Source organism: Ostrea edulis, chromosome 6, assembly GCF_947568905.1.
Source record: "Ostrea edulis chromosome 6, xbOstEdul1.1, whole genome shotgun sequence".
Taxonomy (NCBI): domain Eukaryota; kingdom Metazoa; phylum Mollusca; class Bivalvia; order Ostreida; family Ostreidae; genus Ostrea; species Ostrea edulis.
This window is the reverse complement of record NC_079169.1, coordinates 40,865,065-40,887,595: the sequence shown is the minus strand read 5'-3', so window position 1 is coordinate 40,887,595 and position 22,531 is coordinate 40,865,065. Positions and strand designations below refer to the sequence as shown.

Here is a 22,531-nt window from a genome sequence, read left to right as displayed (position 1 = left end):
TTCAATTGATGTGCACATTCATGTGGTGGAAGTATTGCTGGCAAAAAATAATTTAGAGCTCTGTATGAATGACTTGATTATCTCTTTTTAATTCAATGGAGGATCTTTTTAATTATATATACATGTACAATGCTATTTCATAAGTAATTAATGCGCGCATCATTTTTTTTTTTAAAAAGAGAACAGCAATTCAATTAAAGAAATCACTCATTCAATTGTGGATATGTTGAATTGAGGATTATATCTCAATTAGATAATTACTCTCTCTAAAATAATTATTGCAAGCATCAATTTAATTAATGATATCATTAATTCAATAGAAGAGAGCAATAATTCAATTATTGCGCACATTAGGTGATGTTAGCATTAATGAATTATTGCTCTCTTCAATTTAATTGTAGCATGCATTAATACTATTGTTGGTATCATTAAATAATTATTATAATTCATTTGAGGAGAGCAACAATTAAATTATTGCGTGCATCAATTCAGCAGAATAATGATATCAATAATTCAATTCATGCTCACAATATCTATAATGCAAAATTGAAAGATATATTTTCAAGAGATCTTTGATTGCAATGTTGTGTGCATGAAATGAATTGATAATATCTTCAAATAATTAAAGATATCTTCAAATATTTGAGTTTGTTATTTTGGCGCTCCATAGATCTAACACTATTCCTAGTGGATTCCGGTGCTTTCTGACTCAAGACATCATACCAGCTCTTGCCACAAATGAATTTCACCATACAAGTGATAAACACACACTTAAATATGTTGCAGAAAAATAAAGATCAGGTGGGTTGCATATACTGTACTATAGCCGCCTCTCTTTTAATTTCTTCATAAGATTCATATACTTAAAGGAATTTTTCTCCTTGAAAAGGTGATATTTAAAAATTTGTCACTTTTTAAGGAATTTTATAATCCCCTAATAGTATGTACCGGGGTAATTTCTGAACTGTTTGGTGAAAATGTTGACAATTAAGAATCAGTCACTGGTTATCCATGTGAAATTTAGCTATCTCATTTGAATACTCTTGATTATTTTACTATAATGTACCATATTAACCAATTTCGGAAATAATTCCTTATTTGTCTTAAATTTCGATTTGATATAAAGAGCAAACTGAAACGATAAACCAAAGTTCACATTGAACACCAGTGAGGCAATCATATACAAATATCAAATTCATATATTACAGAATTCATTAAGATATTTGAATTATTCTAATATTTTAATGTTTCATGGTAGCAATGAAAACAGCAGGTCTTTTATTCTCAGTCATATATTTTATTATATTACAGGGGATATTATATGTACAATTAGTAAATATATATACATCATATATGTAATTGCATGTGCGAGAAAAATGTATACATACATGAGTAATTCAACCACAGACATATCAATAAATTTATATTGAATGCATTGAATGTAGTCCTTTGATTAAATAATCAACAAAGATGGATCCATATGATAATACATGTATTTGTAAAAGAAAAAAAGAGAGTTCCATTTCTCATACAAATGATATATGTACAAATATCAAAATCAACAAGAGGCCCATGGGCCACATCGCTCACCTCAGTCACCTTGGCCCTGCTGTTGTGATTTTTAAATGCTATTTTATCAATCTTTACTCTCATGAATGATGTGACCCAAACCTAGCCCTAAAAAACACAACATTACTAAAATGAATTCATATAACACAAAGATATGACTAGCATGATATTACTGTTCTGGATAAGACCAAGGCAAAAAGTCACAGGTCTTGGTATGATATGAAAGACCTTGCCATAAGTAATCTATATACAAAACATGAAAGGCCTATCTATAATAGTCCTGGATATACTTAATAGCGAGCGAAGCTCGCGTCGCAACGAGCTCGCTCCAATGATTACACATAAGAGTCACGTGATTTGCTCTTCTTCAGCTGAAAAAAGATGAGTATTACCCATAATGCTTCTGCAAAAATGTCGCTGTCACTGCGGTATACTTCATTGACAAACCGTAATCAAAATAATTAGATTGTTTAGAAAGTACCATAAACGTTTTTAAATTCCAGACAAGCTTTCTCATAGCTTCAAAAATTTTGTTTTTGCTTGGTTTGAGAGAAGAAGAAAAAACATTGCAGCTAATGTGACGTCACAATTTGTAACTGTTTACACCAAGCGCGTTAAATGAAGAGGCGGATAAAAGTCGTGTTGCAAGATGTTAATGGGCTTCGCTCGTCTCAACGGTCACACCGTACAACATATTAGCGAGCGAAGCTCGCGTCGCAACGAGCTCGCTCCAATGATTACGCAATTGAGTCACGTGGTTTGCTCTTCATCAGCTGAAAAATGATGGGGACTACCCATAATGCCTCCGGAAAATGTCGCAGTCACTGCGGTATACTTCATTGACAATCCCGTCATTAAAATAATTAGATTGTTTAGAAAGTACAATTAACGTTTTTAAATTCCAGACAAGCTTTCTCATAGCTTCAAACGTTTTGTTTTTGCTTGGTTTGAGAGAAGAAAAAACATTGCAGCTAATATGACGTCACAATAGCCGTGTTTCGAGTTCCTCCGGAACACGGTTTTTATTCTGTGTTTAGTCACGCCGCTTCAAAAATGTTCAGCAGGGTTACTTCCGGTTTCTCGTTGTTTACCAACACTTCGCGTATTAAATGTATTAGTTTGGGATGTATGGGGGTACGTATTTGTTTGTCAACGTTTGATAAGCTACCATTGGTCAAATTCAACGGAAGACTTAGAGAAGACGACGATGTTGCAGTGTAACTTGCAGATCTATGCAGAAGGCCTAACTGTCTAGGAACCCTAGGCCCTATAGCCCTATCTAGTACAGTACTAGCCATAGTGGGACATGAAAAGAACGTATTAGACTCGGTGAAACCTACCAAATAGGTAAATCAAAATAGTTACTACTTTTTGTAGAACGTTATATATTATTAAACAAAACACAATGTCTTAAAGTGATTCATAAAGCCGACATCGTGCCCAGTACTGACTTCTGTGGAAATGAGGGGGTTAGGCTATTTATACAATGTATTCGTTCATTCCTAGTGCGGGTGTAAAGTCTCACAAATATTTCGCTGCATTTTTTTTAGTGCAAAACTAGACCTGGACAGCTTTTTGTTTTTTCTATAAACAAATTCAACATTTGTGGAAAGCCTTTTGCATTTTACTGATTTTGATTTTCTAACAATTCTATAAAAAAAAATAATTTGTTTTCACATATGATGTAAAAGAAACCAAATATAAATAACCCCCTCGTTTCCACAGATATTACACTATGTAAACTCAGATTGCCTAATATCCATTATTTTGTTGATCCTCATTCATAATTAAATCTAACGTTTTATTGCTTTTTCTAAGGTGCAGTGAGACATTTTGAAAAGTAACATTTGTGAATCAAAATTATATTTCTGAGGAATGTAGTTTACAATATATTATTTTTGAAAATTTTTGCAAGTACAACATGTACATTGGTGAAATTTTATCATTCACTGAAATTGGATTTTTACACTTTTCAAAGTTAATTTCATAAAAGATTTGGAATAGCTAAATCAAGCTCTATAGCTTAATATAGAGATTGTACTGGAGCTGTTCATGTACCTAAAGATTTCACAAAATAAGGGAAGCAATTTTGAACTTAAAATATTTTGTTCGATACATGCATGCTTGTAAAACCAGATATATATCTTGCAGGTGCTGTGATGGTGTACATATATGACCTGCTTTGGTCTGAATGGTTTGCTATTAAACTATGGACAGGACAGTGATATCATCTGTGAATGACTGACCATGCTGATTATGTCAAAGCTGTGGAATATTTCTACATAAATGATCATCGTACTCATCAAAGACACAACAGAATGCGATATATGCTACCAAAAATGACCAAGACAAAACAAAAATGTTATATGGGTGAGAATAATTTAATATCATATCTACTAAGTTATAAATGATATCCTCCCTAATTTAAACATCAATATTTGAAAATTAATATTTATCAAGTAATACTTGCGTCACAAGTCTTTCATTTATAAGTGACTCATTTAATAAGAAGAATTTTTAGTATGAAAGTGACTCTAGTAGATACATGCATTTCAATGACTTTTCATAACTCCAATATCATGAGTATTTGTGATCATTGCTCAAATTGTTATCATTGAACAAAATACATCTGCTCATGATTAAGGTATATTCCTCTTAGTGACATCATTTCCATTCTGTGCACATAGATGTAGCAGTACAGAGAAAATCCATTATATGCATCAAAAGTTTGAGAAAAGTTAATTGACTTGTATATATTAACAAAATTGAAAAAAAAGAATTAATGCTGTTTAATGCCATATATTGCAGAGGAAAAGAAAGAGTATCTAAGACCATTTGTGTTCATTCAAATATTATGTTGGTAGATCTTGTTTGAGTCTGCTTTATACATGACACATGCTTAGTGCCCAGGAGGGCTCTTGTGATGAAATATGCACATTTTCGGATTCATGTCAGAACATTGAATGCAAGCAAACTCCCATGAGTACAATGTATTAGGGAAATTAGATACATGTAAAATAAATATAGTAAACTTTATTGATAAAAGTTATGAAAATTCATAGATTCAGTTTTAATATGAATGACTACATCTGATGTATTCCTGAATAAGGTCAAGAAATATATATGCAGTTAATGATATTTTTCTAACAAATACATTAAATATTGTTTTTGCATTTTCACAACTTTGCTTCTTGAATTGACAATAATTTATCGTCAATATTGTGGTATCCTTCCTCTTTTTTACAGGGATATAGGAAGTGGATCATCCATTTTCCTTGCCTTTCCCTCGAGGTCTTCAGACAGTGTCTCTATACATCATTAACCATGTTGGTTAGCTCTCATGATGTCATGCCATTACTGCCAGATTACCTATAATACTGCCAGACTACCTATAATAATACCAAAATATCAGAATTAAAATTTCAAATACACTAGATTTGAAGCAGCAAAAGAAAAGAATTGCAGATGTATAATACACAAAAGGATATTGATTCTTACCCGGCTGAAATGAATTAATAGTTGAACTTTCCCTCAGCTGTTTTACTGCATACCAGTCAATAATTCCAGTCAACATAAGGAGTACAGTCATTGTTATCAACCTGTGTATATATGTTGAATAGATTATGAAGAAAGAAAATCATTCTCATTTTTCTTACTAAATGGGAGAGCACATAAATATGAGTGGAAGTGTACATACATGTAATTTCTGATGTATACAAAGCACACTGCTTGGTCAAATTGGAGCAAAGATAAATGAGAGTTCTTTGATATGAATTGAAATTTATTTGGAAGTAAATGAACTATCTGTATGGAGCTTGAATGAATGATTATTGCAAATCCTAATCTGTAAGAATAGATCCCCCAATATTATAATTATATGCCCCCCCCCCCCCCCCCCCCCCCCCCGAAATTGCCTATGAACCTAAACCATGAGTTCGAAGTGTAAATTCTCTGATATATGATAATCTACTATCAATTTAGTGCCACATGATCACCATTGTAAAATGCATACATTGCTCAAATCTATGTGGATGAGGTACATGTATCAACTAGGCCTATTTGTACAGGGCAGTACAAACCTCTTGGCTTTCTTAAAACTTGGATCACTGTTTGTTATCTTCGCCTTTCATATGGTGAAATGGCTAGAACAGGGATGCTTCTGTGTTGGTTCAGCTTTTACGGAATGTAATAATCGCTCTAATTTTCTGCACTGTTCTGCTGCTCGTGGTTTTCTAAACAAATGACGCCATCGTTTCCTCTGCGTGAACATTTTTTCCAGGGTTGGGAAAGGGTGAACTTTAACATCATCCAAAGTAGATATACACCCCTTTTTTCCATTATCTGAATTGCGACCTTTCGTGCCACAAAATGTATATTTTGTTAAAGACAGCTTTGTTACCAGAGTAAACAATATCAACCGGAAGTACCCCTGCTGAACATTTTGTTCATGTCACGTGATCGGCGTGGCTAAATGCGAAAAATCCCGGGTGTTCCCGATGAACTCGAAACGTGCCTATTTGTAACTGTTTACACCAAGCGCGTTATATTTCCCGCGTTAAATGAAGAGGCGGATAAAAGTCGTGTTGCAAGATGTTAGTGGGCTTCGCTCGTCTCAACGGTCACACCGTACAACATATTAGGTTATACTTTCTTAAAAGTAGGTCAAACTCAGAGTTCAGGGTCACAAGGTCAAAGAACATAATATGATTGATTGTTTTAGCTGTTTTCCACCACTCAACAGTTTTTCAGTTATCTGGTGGTGCCCAGTTTTTATTGGTGGAAGAGAGAACCCAGATACAATGTACCTGGGAAGAGACCACCGACCTTCCGAAAGTAAACTGGGAAACTTTCTCACTTACCGGTGCGAGCAGGATTCAAACCCCCACCAACCAGAGTTGAGAGGCCCCTCAACAAGATGAAAGGTTTTATCATAAGAAATTCATAATATATAATATATATGAAAGATCTACCTTAAACACAATGTAGTTCAGGACATACTGAATAGGTCAGATTTGTTTTGCCATAAAAATTGTATATACAAGATATGAAAGCCCTAGCTTAAATAGTTCCAGAGATATCTTTAAAGATTTTTCCTTTAAATATATCAGCATATAAAACTTTGATCCCCTATTGTTACCACACCATACCTCCCGGGGAAATGATTTTAACAAACTTGAATATGCACTATGTCAGGAAGGTTTAATGTAAATTTGTATGCTTCATACTAAATTTGAAAAGAATTCCGTTATTCGAATCGTAAATTGATCGCTGTTTGTTATCTTCACCTTTCAGTTATAGAATTTACTTAAAAATGTTCAATTGTTAACGTCGACGGACTACAACAGACGCAGACCAATAGCAATATGTCATCTGAGTTTACTCAAGTGACCTAAAATTGTATAATTTTTCTAAAGCTTTTGAAAATTTATAATGCTATAAAAGCCTAGTCTGATCCCTTACAATCCATTTCAATAGTTAAGCATAAAAACAGACTGGCAGGGATGGGGACCAAACTTAAGAAAGCTGTGAGATTAGTTCAATATTCAAACATACAGTATTTGAATAATAAGTATTTAACCCAAGTGGGATGATTTCATCGAAAATATTTCACTAAAAATATTTGTGGGGATATTAGTTCACACAGACATTATGTTTCAAATTGAGTATGAGTATGGAAATGAACTGGGGTTCAAATTGACTGGCTACCTAACATGGTTACATCAACAAAGAAAATCACTTGAAGCTGCGAGTATTTGGGTTATATGTGGGTTTAGGGAATATTTGAAAGTATGTTTGGAAACAAGCATAGTGGGAATATATGTTAGGAATTATTGAATATTAAATTCATGAGACTGCGATGCAGGAATGCAGTGATAGAGGGACTTAACCATGCACTTTTTTTCTGTGACGTAAATTGAAGATTTTTTATAAGGGGTTCATCTGAAGCTCTCTGACTTGCCCCAATACCTTCTCAAAGAGCTACGATTCTGCATCTAGTTTTTGAGGAGAAGATTTTAAAAGATTTTCCTTGTATATATTTCACATGTAAAACTTAGATCCCCACTCTATCCCTGTGAGCCATTACTTTTAAAACAAACTTGAATCTGCACTATATATGAATGTAAAACTTTGATCCTCTATTGTGACCTCACCCTATCCCCGGAGACCATGATTTGCACAAAACAGGAACCTTTTATGTGAATTCAACTTTCCTGATCCAGTGGTTCTTGAAAAGGTTTTTTAAATGACCCCACCCTATTTTTGCATTTCCATGATTATTTCCTTTTTGAAGGGTGCGTGACTCTTTATATGAACAAGCTTGAATAACATTTATCTATTGATGAAGTGTACCAAGTTTGATTGAAACTGGCCCAGTGGTTCACTCTGGAGAAGAAAATGAAAATGTGAAAAGTTTACAGACAGACGGACGACAGGCAAAGGTGATCAGAAAAGCTCACTTGAGCCTTTTGCTCAGGTGAGCTAAAAAAGTATATAAACATGTTCAATGTTAAACCTGTTTGTCGTATTGCTAAACAGCTCCATTGCCAGCATCTACCCTTTCTGAGCTTCCAGTGTCAGACCTTGATATCATCATCATCACTCATTTTGGCTATCCAGGCCAAATTAATCTTTTTACAAGGGTGAGGCCTGGCTGTCCTGTCGAGGTTGAAGTTTGTACTTCCACACTTGGCGACCCAGTGGATTGATCCTATCCAATCCCGTAAACTCTAGGTTTCGTTTTAGGATATATTTGTTCAAACATGTCAGCTTTGGTCTACCTGTGAAGTTCTTTTCTGTTGATCATGATGCATAACATTCTGACAAATCTGCAAAAATATTTAGAGAAGTGATTAGTGAAAGGTTTTCGTAAAAGGTCTTCATAGAGATAGCAAGAAATGTATAATTAGATAAAAATGTTTATCAAATGATCAGCTGTAAATATTTCACATAGCAATTAACATTTTTTAAAGATTCAAAGTGATACAGATATCATAAACATTTTATGACAAATATATCATAACTACAGATTGTTTTTATGAAAAACAAATGCATCCCCAGCTCCCCAAATTGGAAGTGCTCCAAATGAAACCTCCAACCCCTTAATGTACTGCATGGTATGGAAGATAAAGCATGAGCAGGAACATAGACATTATGAACTCCAATAATTAAGCCACATAGGAGAAGGGTTCAAAAATTATTTTACACCATCAACCCCTCAGATTCATTCCACTATATTAAGGACAACATTTAGATCTTTGATCTGTCCCTGCAATATGCACATCACAAATGGCATTGTATTGTACCAAATTTCAAGTCTATCGGATAAGCCGTATAAGAGAAGTATTTACAAGCTATTTTAACATCCTCCACCCCTCTTAGATCTACTATTAACTTTAAGAAAAATAATTGGACCCACCTGTCCCAACAATATGCACACCTACAAATGGCAATGAAGCATTGTACAAAGTTTCAAATCTATCCAATAAGCCATATAGGAGGAGAAGTGTTGACAAGGTGCTTTACATCCTCCACCCCTCTTAGACCTACTATAACTTTTAGGAAAATAATTGGATCCTCTCGTCCCACCAATATACACATCTACAAATGGTAATGAAGCATTATACAAAGTTTCAAGTCTATATGATAAACCATATAGGAGAAGTGTTCACAAGATTTTGTGGCAAACGGACAGAAAGTACAAAAACAATATGTCTCCCCCTGAAAGAGGGGAGACATAATTACAGTACTGCAGCAATATTTTCACTGTATTTTAGTTGGAGGCTGTCAAAATACAAATCATCAATACTCTTCAGGTGCAAATCAAAATTGTATATATACCTTTTCTCAATACATTTTAATGAGTTTTATTTCATCTCTAGTGGACTCTCTTTAGGACTGGCTCATTTTGCTGGGAATATGGGCATCTAGCTATCCTGATGCCATGCTCTTTTTAATGAATATTGTAATTTCTGGGTTATGCCAAAGCCACTTGTTCTCTTTGATGCAAAATTATGTTTGACTGAAATTACAGTGAAGGTTATTTAATAAGAAATCTAGCAGACACATTCAAGCAATACCTGTTCCTTACCACTACTAACTATTCCAATATTTATTCAAATTCAATGGAACCACTGTACTTCATATACTATTTTGTCAAAATGCACAGTATTAATGAAGAGGGTGTTACAACTTACATGTACCAGCTAAGACGTATCATCAATATTCTACCTATTAAAGGACACATCTCATGTTTTCAAAGTATACAATATTACATGCATTTTGTCTTCTTTATGCTTATAGTAATTAATTCTAATAGTTCGTTTGCCGAAATTTTGCGATATTTAACCACAATACAGACTTAAATCTAAGCCCCGATTTCAAAAAAGTCAAGTTAATTAGGTAGGTAGTCACGTGGTACAGTGACGTCACATGCGCCCTTCGGATTGTGAAAGTACCGCGAGATATTATTAAAAACTCAACTTTTAGGGGCCTAATTAATTTACCATGGGCAACATTTAAAACGATGTTGATAAATTGTCAGAGTTTTATATGTGTTCGCCACCAGTGCACACATATAACGATGTAAATACCCAAATATAGCGAGTAAAGCGTGTATGAAATCGGCAAAATTGTGAGTAAATAATGTTTATATGGGCCGCTGTCTACAAACTGTTTGGGGATGTTATTCCTTTATACATCTTTAATTGGCGCTGTTTTTCTAAAAGAAACAGTGCAATCATTATTTATTTTTGGATTAGACAAATTCTGATACGTTAAATTGTTGACAACTAGGCCCTATGCCAAGCTATTGTCACGCGTGCATTTCGGAAAGAAAGAAAAAGACAACACACACACAAATCAATAAAAATATTCAAATTTAAAGTGGTAATCACATTATTTTATTTTGATAAAGCAATCTTATTACTATTTTTGAATTGTGATTTGCACGTCTTTAGGAAGTACGAAGTGGGAGCACGGCGTTATAGCCTACTGACGCACTCAAGATGCTACGAGTTCAATAAAGAAATAATTTTATAATTCAATTTAAAGTTAGGAATACAATATTCTATTATTTGTATAATTAAAAGTTCAATTATTTTGTATCTTTATTTTTTGTTGTTGTAAATCTACCAGTTGGTAGAAGTTACATTGTATCGTCGATATATGTTGTTACAAGGTGAAGGTCAGTTGATCCGAGTGTGTATTGAATTTGAAGAGCAAAACAGAATGTATGCTATAGGCCTACCAGTGCTTATAGCTTCGATATATCCATTTTCTCGCAGTTTATCAGGGTCTCTGTCCAAGCGATGTTTGAAAAGGTGACTGGGTGTGTTTTTTAAGGTAAAGTTCTTGCTCCAACAAAAAAATTATCCACATCTTTTTTCTCGTACCTTCCTTCGAAAAATTGAAAAATACTCAGTCTAATCCTTTCTACCGACCACTAGTACACCCGAGCACGACACAAAACATCTTAATGCAATATTATTTACAAGCCGTTAACGTGAAAATTGGTTTTTTGTCAATTAAATCTAATCTGTTTATGAAATGGCTAATAGATGTTTTCAAACCCGAGGGCGCATATGACGTCACACAAAATGGCGCGTAAACTAACGAAAGAAAATATGCATATCGCAAGATTTGAATTTCATCGCTTTCAAACTCGAAAACTACGCAAAATATTTCATTTAAAACACATTTAAAGTAGTTTTAGGCATAAAAAGAGTTAAATTTGCTGAAAAAATGAAAAAGTTTAGAAACATGCGTTGTGTCCTTTAATATCTGCTCTAGAACCTGATTTTCATGCACCCTTGTTATATGATGGACTGTATTATGATATTTAACAAGCTCTTTCATCTGTCTGTTAGCCTTTTTAAAAATTCAAAATCTTAGTTTATCAATCCTTATACCCACTCAGGTGATCTAATCAGTAATTAAAAAACTGATTAATCTTTTTGAACATCACATCTAGCAAAGATACTTAAGTATATATGTAACTTTAAAATAATACTTATACCCTGTTCAAACAGCGGTTTTAATGCACATTTTAAATTAAAATTTTCGAACTTTAATGCGCATCAAATATACTTCGTAGAATAGATATAGGCCTCTGCATAATGACACATTTGGGTCACATGCATCATACCCCTGGTTAGCTATAGATTTATATTTATGCTATTTTTGATTGAAAAACTAATTAAAAAAAAAAATTAATTGATCGCTAAAAAAGTGAACATTAAGTCATTAGAAAATGCCAGATGTAGATCTGTGCTCTGCAGAGACATACTGGGTCATATGCATAAAGAAGAAAAAAAACCTGTAAAACAATTCTCTTTGATCCACTGTAAATTGTAGGAAAATATTAGATCCCCAGTCTATGCGAAAGACATCGGACAGTCAGACCTGACCGTTGTGCAGTGCCTCAGGTCCGATGCATCATTTTTTACACCGGACCGGAATGTCCGATGTCTCAGTGTCCGGTTTTGAGCTTTACTATTTTGATGTGGAGTCATTAAAATGTTTGTTATATTAAGTAAAAAATATCGCACAAATCCAAATACGTAAATGAATGTGATTAAAACCACATGGACTGTCTAAAGTATTATGTGGGAGCGATCCTGGTAAAAGAAATCAATAGTATTACTAATATAATAAATAAAATTTCCTTGGTTTTGCATTTTCACGTGTTTCACTTTTTTACATTAGATTTTTCGGTCTGACAAAATTTGATTCGGTCCTGTGTGTTCATTGATTACACAGGACCGACTGTCCTGTGTGGTCCAAAAAAACTTTCGCATAAACTGGATCCCTGGGTCAGAAGAATGTGAACAACATTAAATGATAATGAAGTATTGTACAGAATGGCCTTCATTTTTGCAGTTACTGCCCTTAAACCGGAAGTAGGGGGCGTGATTACCGATGGGGTCCTAAGATTCAGATAAAATAATGGTAACAAATAGGTATCAAAATCTTTATTATGGGTCGAGTTTTAACAGGTTGTATCATATTTCTTATACTGTATGGGGAATAATTTCACGGGTTGTATTTTTCGCATTTTTTTTTCATTTCAGACACATTTGCGGGTTCATAAATTCGCAGATTCGAATCACTATAAGCCCCCTCCCCTTTTTCTAAACACATTGTGTATTAAAGAATAATAAAAATAAAAATATATTCAGTTTCTTAAATTCGTGGATTTATCTAGACCACGAATATAGCTAAAATTTTCACCGCTGTTTATTCCCCCCCCCCCCCCCCCCTTCCCTATACAGTAATAACAAAGCCTATAGTTTATCCAATTCTACGAAGAACACTTTAGAATATATTCACATTTCGTTAAATTGAAGGGGGGTGGGGAAGGGGGGAGGAGTATAGACTAGACCTATATCCAGTAGGTCTATTTAGTGCTTAATTCTGTCCAAGTAATGGTACAATTAATACAAAAACTTTCATGAGTAATCTGTAAAATAAAAATAAAAAATAAATAACAGACCCCTAGCTGGGAACAAAAGCACCATGAAACCAAATGATGATATACATGTAAATATAATCGTTGGGTTCAAAAGGGGGGAGGCAAGGTGAAGTTGACTTTACAATTTATTGTCTGAAAATTCTTGAAAAGCAAAAACAAACAACAAGATGTGTTTGTGAAACACAAATGCCCCCGATAATGGCCAATTCCGAAGATGGCCAAGGTCACAAGGGCAAATATCTTGGTATCAGTAGAAAGATCTTGTCAAAAGAAATGCTCATGTACAATATGAAAGCTCTAATATTTACCATTTAGAAGTTATGACCAATGTAAAAAAAACTTTTAAAGTAGGTCAAATGTCAAGGTCAAAAGGTTCAATACCAACGGAAAGATCTTGTAACAAGGAATACTCATGTGAAGTATCAAAGCTCTATCTCTTACTGTTCAAAAGTTATTAGCAAAGTTAAAGTTTCAGACAGAATGACAGAATTACAAAATGACAGACAGGACAAAAACAATATGCCCCCCGATCTTCGATCTCAGGGGCATAAAAATAATAAAACCCAAAAGCTCCAAATCCTAAATCGTGAAGGGGGGGGGGGGGGTTAAAGGTTATACAGTCCTGAAATTCAATTAATTAGTTCCTTAAATTTTATAGTTCCACTATAATTTTATACTAAACTATATATATTAGAAAACAGATTTCAACAGAAAATTTGCATTGAGAGATACGGATTTGATATTCTTAACATATGTTCCGTTTATTGACACCTGGTATACATATTTTAGTCCACAGTGTGAAAGGATCACAAGTTAATGATTGCATGTAATTTCTTGCATATTCATTGTGTATTTTTTTTTTTTTTTTGGTCGTCAATAATATTGATAATAAAGTGCACCGCCACGGCACATGATACGCCCGTCACATATTGTTAACATGAACATATCACCATGAAGAGATAGGTATGCATGGAACCAAATGTCATCCTTCCTTTAAGAATCTTACCCACTTTATGGCCTCATGTGACATTGCTTCAAATATTGATAATGTAAGCTTAATGATTTTTAAAAGGATATAAAAACATTTTCCCAAATGTTTTCAATGAAATGATTAAAGTGCAAGATAGCCCTTTATCCAAGCAAACAACTTACAATAAATGGGAGTACTCAAAAAGGTTGATTTATTCAACATATCAAAAAATACATATATCAGTATCTGCCTTTGTCAAATCTTCAAGTATAAAAGTAAAATATGCATGGTGATGTCAATATAAATAAATATAGATTAAAAACGGTTATTTCAAACACTGGTGCATCTCCTATGGTGTAGTTATTAATTAGAGAAAAATAATACATCATATATTTCTCAACTGGTTGTGTTAGACTTGAGAAATGCACATCTGCAGCTTTGCTCATTGTATTTTAAGGAATGAAGAACAATGCACAGCGTAATAAAACATCAAACATTAGTCATTATGTTTATTCTTAGACTGTAAAACTGTCATCTTAGTGAGACATGACAATCTGCACCTTGTTGTTGAGATATAAAATAAAAATATATTTTACAATATCATATTAATTCTTAAACTTTATACCAAATTAACTTTCAAAGTAATGGCTACCAATTAGAACTGTTCTAAAATTTGACAGATCAATTAGAAGGCCAGATTCCTCTGCCCAATTCCCGATTGCAAGAGATATAGATAGCACCTCCTTGATCAGATTGCTGTAACAGAAATCTTCTAAACTCATTAATTAATCTGTAATTTGACAGAATGCAATTTTTCTGTTAGCAAAATGCCTCCTGAATTGCTTGATAATTACACCCATGGGACAAGGGAAATTTCTCTTGTTACTGACACAAAAGAAATAATTTGTTTGTTATATACTGCTGTATAGTACAGTGTATATAATGAAGAATGTGTAGTTTCTTGAATTAACATTTTTTAATATGGTTATTGCAATACTATTTCATCTGTTCAGATTTACACAAATGCCCAATCTGCAGCTTTGTTCATTGTATATCTTTTTTCTGAACAATGCCACAGCCATAACAAAACATCAAAATACTAATCATTAAAATAGGCCTTTATACATATTGCAACCATTTGTTGTCTTAGTGAGAAATGATACTCTGCATATAGGTTGCCGAGAAAAAAAATTAAAAATTATATAGTACAATGTCAAATTAATTTTGAAAATAAAGACTAACCACAACAAACAAATTCACTTTCACAAATAATTTCTGGTATATCTGCAATTAAGAGGCTAAGATCTCTCTGCCCAATTCCCTAGAGATAAAGATAACACCTGCTTGATCATGTTGATCAGAGATGCTCTACACAAAACTCATTAATTAGTCTTGTCAAAATGCCCTTTGCATGCTACTCCCATGGGACAAGTGGAATTTCTCATGTTATTGTTAGAAACAAAGGAAACATTACATAGGCTAAAAAAAAAGCTGTACAGTATATCATAAAAAAAATATGTGTTTTCTTGATGTAACATTTTTGAATGAGGTTTTCTACAAAACTCTTATATGAGTAGGGATTGTACCAATTATAACATACTTTTTTCAAAAAATCACTTCAACTAAATGTCACAGTGACCTTAAAGTACAGTGCGACACACCTTCTACCTAAGATGCATAAGTTGACCAAGTTTCATGATTCTAGATCAAATAGTTTTCAAGTTATGAGCCGGACAGGGTTTTACCATATTTGGCCATATCTTCTTAATTAAAAGTCACAGCGACCTGGTTTTAATGTGCGACACACCTTCTACCCAAGATGTATCAACTGACAAAGTTTGATTATTCTAGGCCTTATAGTATTTAAGTTATGAGCCAGACACGAAAAAGCTAACAGACGGACGGACAGACGGACGGACATGAAGGCCATAACATAATACGGCCCGTCTTAAGACGGGCGTATAAAAAGTATTAATGAAGGAATTGCTCATCCTTATTCTGATCTTAACTGAGATATCATGGAATGTGAAAAATCCCATACAGGACGTATAAATATAATAAATGACTAAAAATTTTGTACAGTCATATCAAATGTCAGTAATTACACTTAATTTCTACAAAAATTCCTTAACTGGCATTTAATTACAATCAGAAATAGTAAATTCTCTATCTATTCCTTATAATGATAAAATTACTTGAGGACCCCACCGTGTTGTGCACCCCCTGTATTCAGGGGGAAATAACTCGTGCTGCATTGTGGAACATTTGTATCCCATTCCCTGGCTATTCGATAAACCATATAAAGCATTGTACAAAGTTTCAAGTCTCTCCAATAAGCCATACAGGAGGAGAAGCGGTCACAAGATTTTGTGACAGACAGATGGGCAGACTGACAATATAAACTTCAGTACATAAAGTTTCAATCAGAAAAGCTCAGCTAAGCTAAAAACATTATTATTTATAATTTGTTGGTGGTCATTTTAAGTTGAAAAAATATGCAAATGATAAGAAAAAAAATCAATTAAAATATGCAAATTCATTTTTGGGTTGAATGTTACACAAATTTACTACATGTATATGTATCTATAGTTTACAAATCATTACATTTTGCTAAATGATATAATTATTCTACATATATCATCTAAGATTTTAATTATACAAAATAATGTCATATAAAATCTGTAAATAAATTATGGATCAACAAAATTGCTAAATACTGAGATCTGCTTTCATATTTACTGTACTTAAATAGAATTTGATATTTAGATTATCACCCACGCCCACCCCTAGCTCTCAAAGTTACCCACCCCATTGTTTTTTATTCTACCTTTTTTTTAAAAAAAAAAGTTGCAGTGATTTTTCTACATTTTTAATAAGGGTCCTGTGGCTTTCGAATTGGGAAAAATTGTCGACATTTCAGTCAAATTGGGAAAAATCAATTTTATCGTATATAAGTTTTAAAATCATATCAAACATAATATTATCTTTATTTTACACATCTAATTTTCTCTAACCTTCTATAATTTTCAACTATTCTATCCAAATCATCATTCCCATAACCCATTGTTAAGTCTATGTATATAATTCACATCGAATGTTTATTTTTTTTCAAATACGTTTTCCTTTCATAATTCTATTATTGGGTAAAATGCAAGCTAAATTGGGGGGAAATTGGCAATATTTAGGAGGGGAAAGGGCCGAAATTCGGACCCAAAATGGGCCTTAAAAAATCACTGAGTTGAGAACAAATATTTGGCTTGTATATTAAACATTTAGAGCATTTCAATGACTGACCCTAACATTTTGGCATGATGTGGTATATTTGACATGTTTCTATTATAAGGGTACCCAAAGATGTGGTCGTTGTGAAGGACTGTTGCAGTGTGATATGCATTTGGTCAAGTGACTGCACATGTAGGCCTTGTTAAAATAAATTAAATGGAGATGCTATTGAATGTGAAAGTATGCGATACCATGCCATTTCCCAATCCTGTGTTTGGAACTTTATTGAATGTGCTTGTCTTAGACTAGAAGATGATGGCAAACTGAATTGAACAATGTTAAGCAAAAGAACTACAGTACAGTGACATTTGCTTTGTGGTACAATGATGGTAATTATGACTCATTAATTAGCGGGTACGGCAATGGCATATCCTGATCCTGCATCAACTGCATATTCAAACAAGAGGATCATGGGCCACATCGCTCACCTGATTCACCTTGGCCCATATTTAAAGATTTCTTCTACATATTCGCTTCTAAAACTTTGATCCCTATTCGAGTATTGCGGCCCAAACCTATACTCACGAGCGCCATGATTTCTCCTACCTAAAATCTAATTCCAAAAGAAAACACAAACATAGCTTAATTGTAAAGGGGATAGGAGGACGTGCTTGGTATTTAATAATTGTGTACAGGCATTAGAAAAATGTGTACATGCAAAAACATACTTTAAATTGTATACAAAAATGATACCCATGTCCATGCAGTTCTATTATAACATTGGAAGGAAAATTTGATCTGGCCACCATTGCTACACGAAATTTTAAGTTACGAAAATTAAAAATTTACATGTGAACACCTAGGCTGTGTCAAGCTGAGTGAGCAAGTTTGTGCAGAACGAACAAAAAATTATACCAAACACAGCGACACCTTTTGGAAATTTTATTTTTACAAACAGAGCTGTATGTCAGGAAGCTTTCATGTAAATGTAAACTGCTCTGGCCTAATGGTTCTAAAGGATTTTCCCTATACTTATTTGTATGTAAAACTTTGATCCGGGGCGGCCACCCTTCCCTGGGAGGCATGATTTTGACAAACTTGAATCTGCACTATTTCAGGAAGCCTTTATGTAAATTTGTACTTTCCTGGCCTTGTTATTTTCCTACTTTCCTAGTTCTTGTGAAGAAGATTTTCCTTATATATTTGTACATGTAAAACTTTGATTCCCTATTGTGGCCCTATTCTACCCCAGGGGGTCATGGTTTTAACAAACTTGAATCTGCACTATGTCAGGAAGTTTTTATGTTAAAGCCAGATGATATAAACAAATTTTTCTACCTTTAGCACTGAAGAGTTCCCATGGTAAAAAAATATTTTGGTTGGTTTTGGTTTTCTCATTTATAGTTGTTTGGAACTCTTTTGTGTTTTAAGAGCAGGAAAGGGGTCAGTAAACAAAGTAAACAATTATGGCACCAGAATCATTAAGGGGGAAAAATCAGGAAGATTTATTAGTAAAAAGGTTACAGAATGCTAAGAAATGTTATGCATTATCCCTTGGACGTAAGATAGTGAATGTTGATGCCAATCACAACGTGGTGATCGAGGAGAAGTTGGATGAATCAAGAAAATTGTTCGTCTGGTGATAATTCACAAGAATGCCTAGGAAATGAAGACACGTATCCATCTGATGCATCAGAGAGTGATTTAATCGGAAGAAGAGCATGATGAGGTGATTTGTTGGAGAGGTTGGAGATGAGTTGTGAACTTGGAATTCTAGTGGACAATTTGGGAAAATATTGTGCTGCGTGTGGTAGACCACTAGATTTAAGACATTGCGAGGACGAAAAACGGTATAGACTTGGATCATTGCTATATTATATAAGATGTCAGCAGGAAGCATGCAGTCATCTTTCTCCTGTTTCTACTGGGAAACGTTGTAATGCAGAAACTAACGTAAAATGGCACATCAAAGATATCCTGTATTAGGCATATCTTTATTATTTTCAGAGATGAATAGCAAAGGAAAACCAAGAGTGTCAAAAACAGTAAAATCATAAATGCCATTGTAAATTATTTTCAGAAATTGTAAAATTTTACTCTTATATTATGGGAGATAACTCTTCTTTGTCTTGAGAAAATCAGCCAATGTCATTTTTACAATTTTGCTTATCCTCAGAAAATTCACCCCGTATGGTATATGTTCTTTAAGTTTATTTTACACTTTAAACATTAAGTTAAGATATCATGAAGTTTATTTTAATTTGTAAACCTTTACTGAGGGTGCAATGTCCATATATGTAATTTTATTGAAGCAGCAACTAATATTTTCCGAGTGTAAAAATTATAAAGAATTAATAGTTTACATGTTATGTTGTAAATCTAATATCAATACACTATGTTCTCCTTGACAGTCATTTTTTGAGGGATAAAAAAGGTAAACAAATGAAGAATAATCTAATTTACCATGATAACTTGTTTTGTACTTTTTTGGAAATACGGAAAATATTTCACTCTCCAAGTCAAAGGGGAAAAGAATTCAAGAAATTATCCACTTTTATAGAAGAATGACATCATATAAAGTCTCTTTGAAAGAAAAAAATTGTTTGTATCATCTGCCCTTAATTTGTACTCTAATTCCTAGCCCAGTGGTTCTTGAGAAGATGATTTTTAAAGATTTTCCCTTTATATTTATATGCAAGATATTTGATCCCCTATTGTGGCCCCATCCTACCCAAGGGGGTCATGATTTGAACAAACTTCAATCTACACTACGTCAGGAAGCTTTTATGTAAATTTCAGCTCTTCTGGCCCAGTGGTTCTTTAGAAGATTTTTAAATGACCCCACCCTATTTTTTGCAATTTTGTAATTATATCTTCCCTTTGAAAGGGGGTGTGGCCCTTTATTAAAAGTTTATTTGAACAAACTTGAAAGCCCTTCACCAAAGGATGCTTTTTGTCAAGTTTGGTTGAAATTGGCCCTGTGGTTCTTGAGAAGAAGTCAGAAATGTGAAAGTTTACAAACAGACGGACAACAGGGGTTTGGAAAAGCTCACTTGAACTTTCATTTCAGGTGAGTTAAAAATCACTATTATCTAAAAAAGCGCAAAAGAATGTTCAACTTCAGTGTTACATGAAAAATTAAATGTACTTCAAAATCACTCAACAACAATTATAATATTGCTGTATGAAAATTTTTAATCCAAAGAAAACAATGTAAAAAAAAAAAAATGAAGTAATCTACACTCTACAGCAACATGTGAGAATAATGAACGTGAAATATATACAGTCAAAACTGCCATAGCGACCCACTGTATTAAGCGACTCACTGTCGTATGTGACCATAAAAAGTTCCCCCCAAGACGTTACTATATATATTGTACCTATATTAAACGACTACCTGTCTAATGCGACCAACGACCATGATTTCTACAACCTTTTCGTGTATTTTCACGAAAATTTACCTCTATTTAACGACTGTACATTTTTCGATTACACCGCGATTACTACTTTCGATTTTGGTTGAGCCGACTATTCTGGGAATTATCGCCCCTAACACTTTCGTTTTATAAATCAGGTAAATATTGTGCTTTAGGACTGAAATTTTTCCTGCATGAGATACTCGAGGTTTCTAGAATAATGACCGGAACTAGCGGCTCACTTTGACATGTCCCGAGTATTTGACACGTCCGAGTTCAAGAAAGTTGCCTGCATTAGTTCAAAGCTTAAAAGATTTGCTGTGCATGTACAATGAATCGATATTGTGATTTATTTAAATAATGTTTCTCAAATTGAATAACATATTTCCAGCATGTATTGTACAAAAGGAGACACAACACTTCATTTGCTTTTTTACCACAAGCATTGCATTTTTTAGTTACAGTGTACAAGTAGGCTATACATAAATACTCTTTACAACAAAGTGTTTATAAGTTTTAGAAAATTTACATGCAGTTCATAAATGAGATTTAAATCTCACGTAAATGTGTAATATGAAATGCATGTTTATCATTCTTAAACAGATAAAATGTAATGAATAATAAATTATGATACAACATTCTAGATTTTTAACTACAGTGTATTATTAATTTTATTTTACAACTATTTAAACCGTACTTGATATTCTTAATGATAAATTCCAAATACATGTAGTCATTTTCTCCATTGTACAAATTATTCGCAAAATTTTATCAATTAACTGTGGAAAATAGGCAACCTGTATTAAGAGACCACCTGTCATATGTGACCTTTTTTCCATTCTCCGTTGGACGGTCTCTTAATACAGGTTTGACTGTATTCTGAAAAATAAAGACTATAAAGTAAAATCCACCCACCTGCCCCATTTTTATGACTATGTGGCCTAAAATATTTTGTATACTTACTAATTTCAAAACTCGAAAGGAGATGTTATCCATGTGAAGCCATTGTGCTCTGTTCATCCTCTGGGGAAAACAATTAATTCTTTGATTTGCAGTTTGTGTCATGACTACACCATGGTATCTTCTAATCTCGTCATACTATCAGAAAGTAATTTTGGCAGTTGGCAAGTGTATCAATGGTGTAACTTCTTCATGATCAGATCTTCTATACTGTGTCATATTCAACATAAAGTAACAAGGGCTATCATCTAGTTCTGAGGAAGGGCTGTTTTTCTCAACACATAACCTTTCTTCTGGTATTCTTAGGGATACTTTATTTATCTTTTAATTACATTTCCTTCTTGGAGATTAAAATTTAAAGTTGAAGACCACTGAAAGAAAAAGAAGTGATTTAATGAGTTCCATGTAGTTTATCGAATGTGTTGACCAGAATATTATCTAACTGTAGCGCCCCCCCCCCCCCCCCCCCCCCCCCCCAAAAAAAAGATGGACGAGTGCTAAATCTTTACACACCTGTTACACACATCTCATAAATCCTGTTAAGTAAACACTTCAGGATTTTGATGGTAGATGAACAACTTAATGATTTTATGAAGATTTTTATAAAAATCCAACTGAACACCACCATTTTCGTGTTCCTTTGGCCGACCCCATGTTGATTTACACATGTGCCTACTTATTCACTGGTTCAATTGACAGGGCTTACAAACACACACATGCAGTGTGTGTATAATAAATATAAATATATATATATATGTCTCTGATTAAAATTCAATTGATAATAGTTAGTCTTAGCCTGTATGACATTTCTTCAAGTCTTCTAAATTCTGCACACTTGTCGGTCTTCATTGGTTTCTTCTGCTGGCTAGCTCAGTATAATAGGGGTTACTGGAATCTGTGCAATACCCCCCAAAAGTGCTATAC

The 22,531-nt window shown here is 33.6% G+C and overlaps 2 long non-coding RNA genes across 5 annotated transcripts in view; both read right to left on the bottom strand.

Annotated features, from left to right (window-relative positions):
* The window catches only part of LOC130046775 (uncharacterized), a 215,051-nt gene that overhangs the window by 192,344 nt on the left and 176 nt on the right, over positions 1-22,531 (bottom strand). The window lies entirely within an intron of this gene.
* LOC130046774 (uncharacterized) lies at positions 1,277-22,519 on the bottom strand. Of its 4 annotated transcripts, none has more exons than XR_008795774.1 (6): positions 22,413-22,503; positions 21,611-21,978; positions 9,409-9,589; positions 9,008-9,168; positions 5,068-8,396; positions 1,277-4,958 (listed from the first exon to the last, which is right to left on the bottom strand). It is a non-coding gene; the product is annotated as an uncharacterized LOC130046774 (long non-coding RNA). The 4 variants fall into 4 exon arrangements; XR_008795776.1 differs by having other exon boundaries at positions 9,118-9,168; positions 22,413-22,502; XR_008795773.1 differs by lacking the exon at positions 9,008-9,168 and having other exon boundaries at positions 22,413-22,500.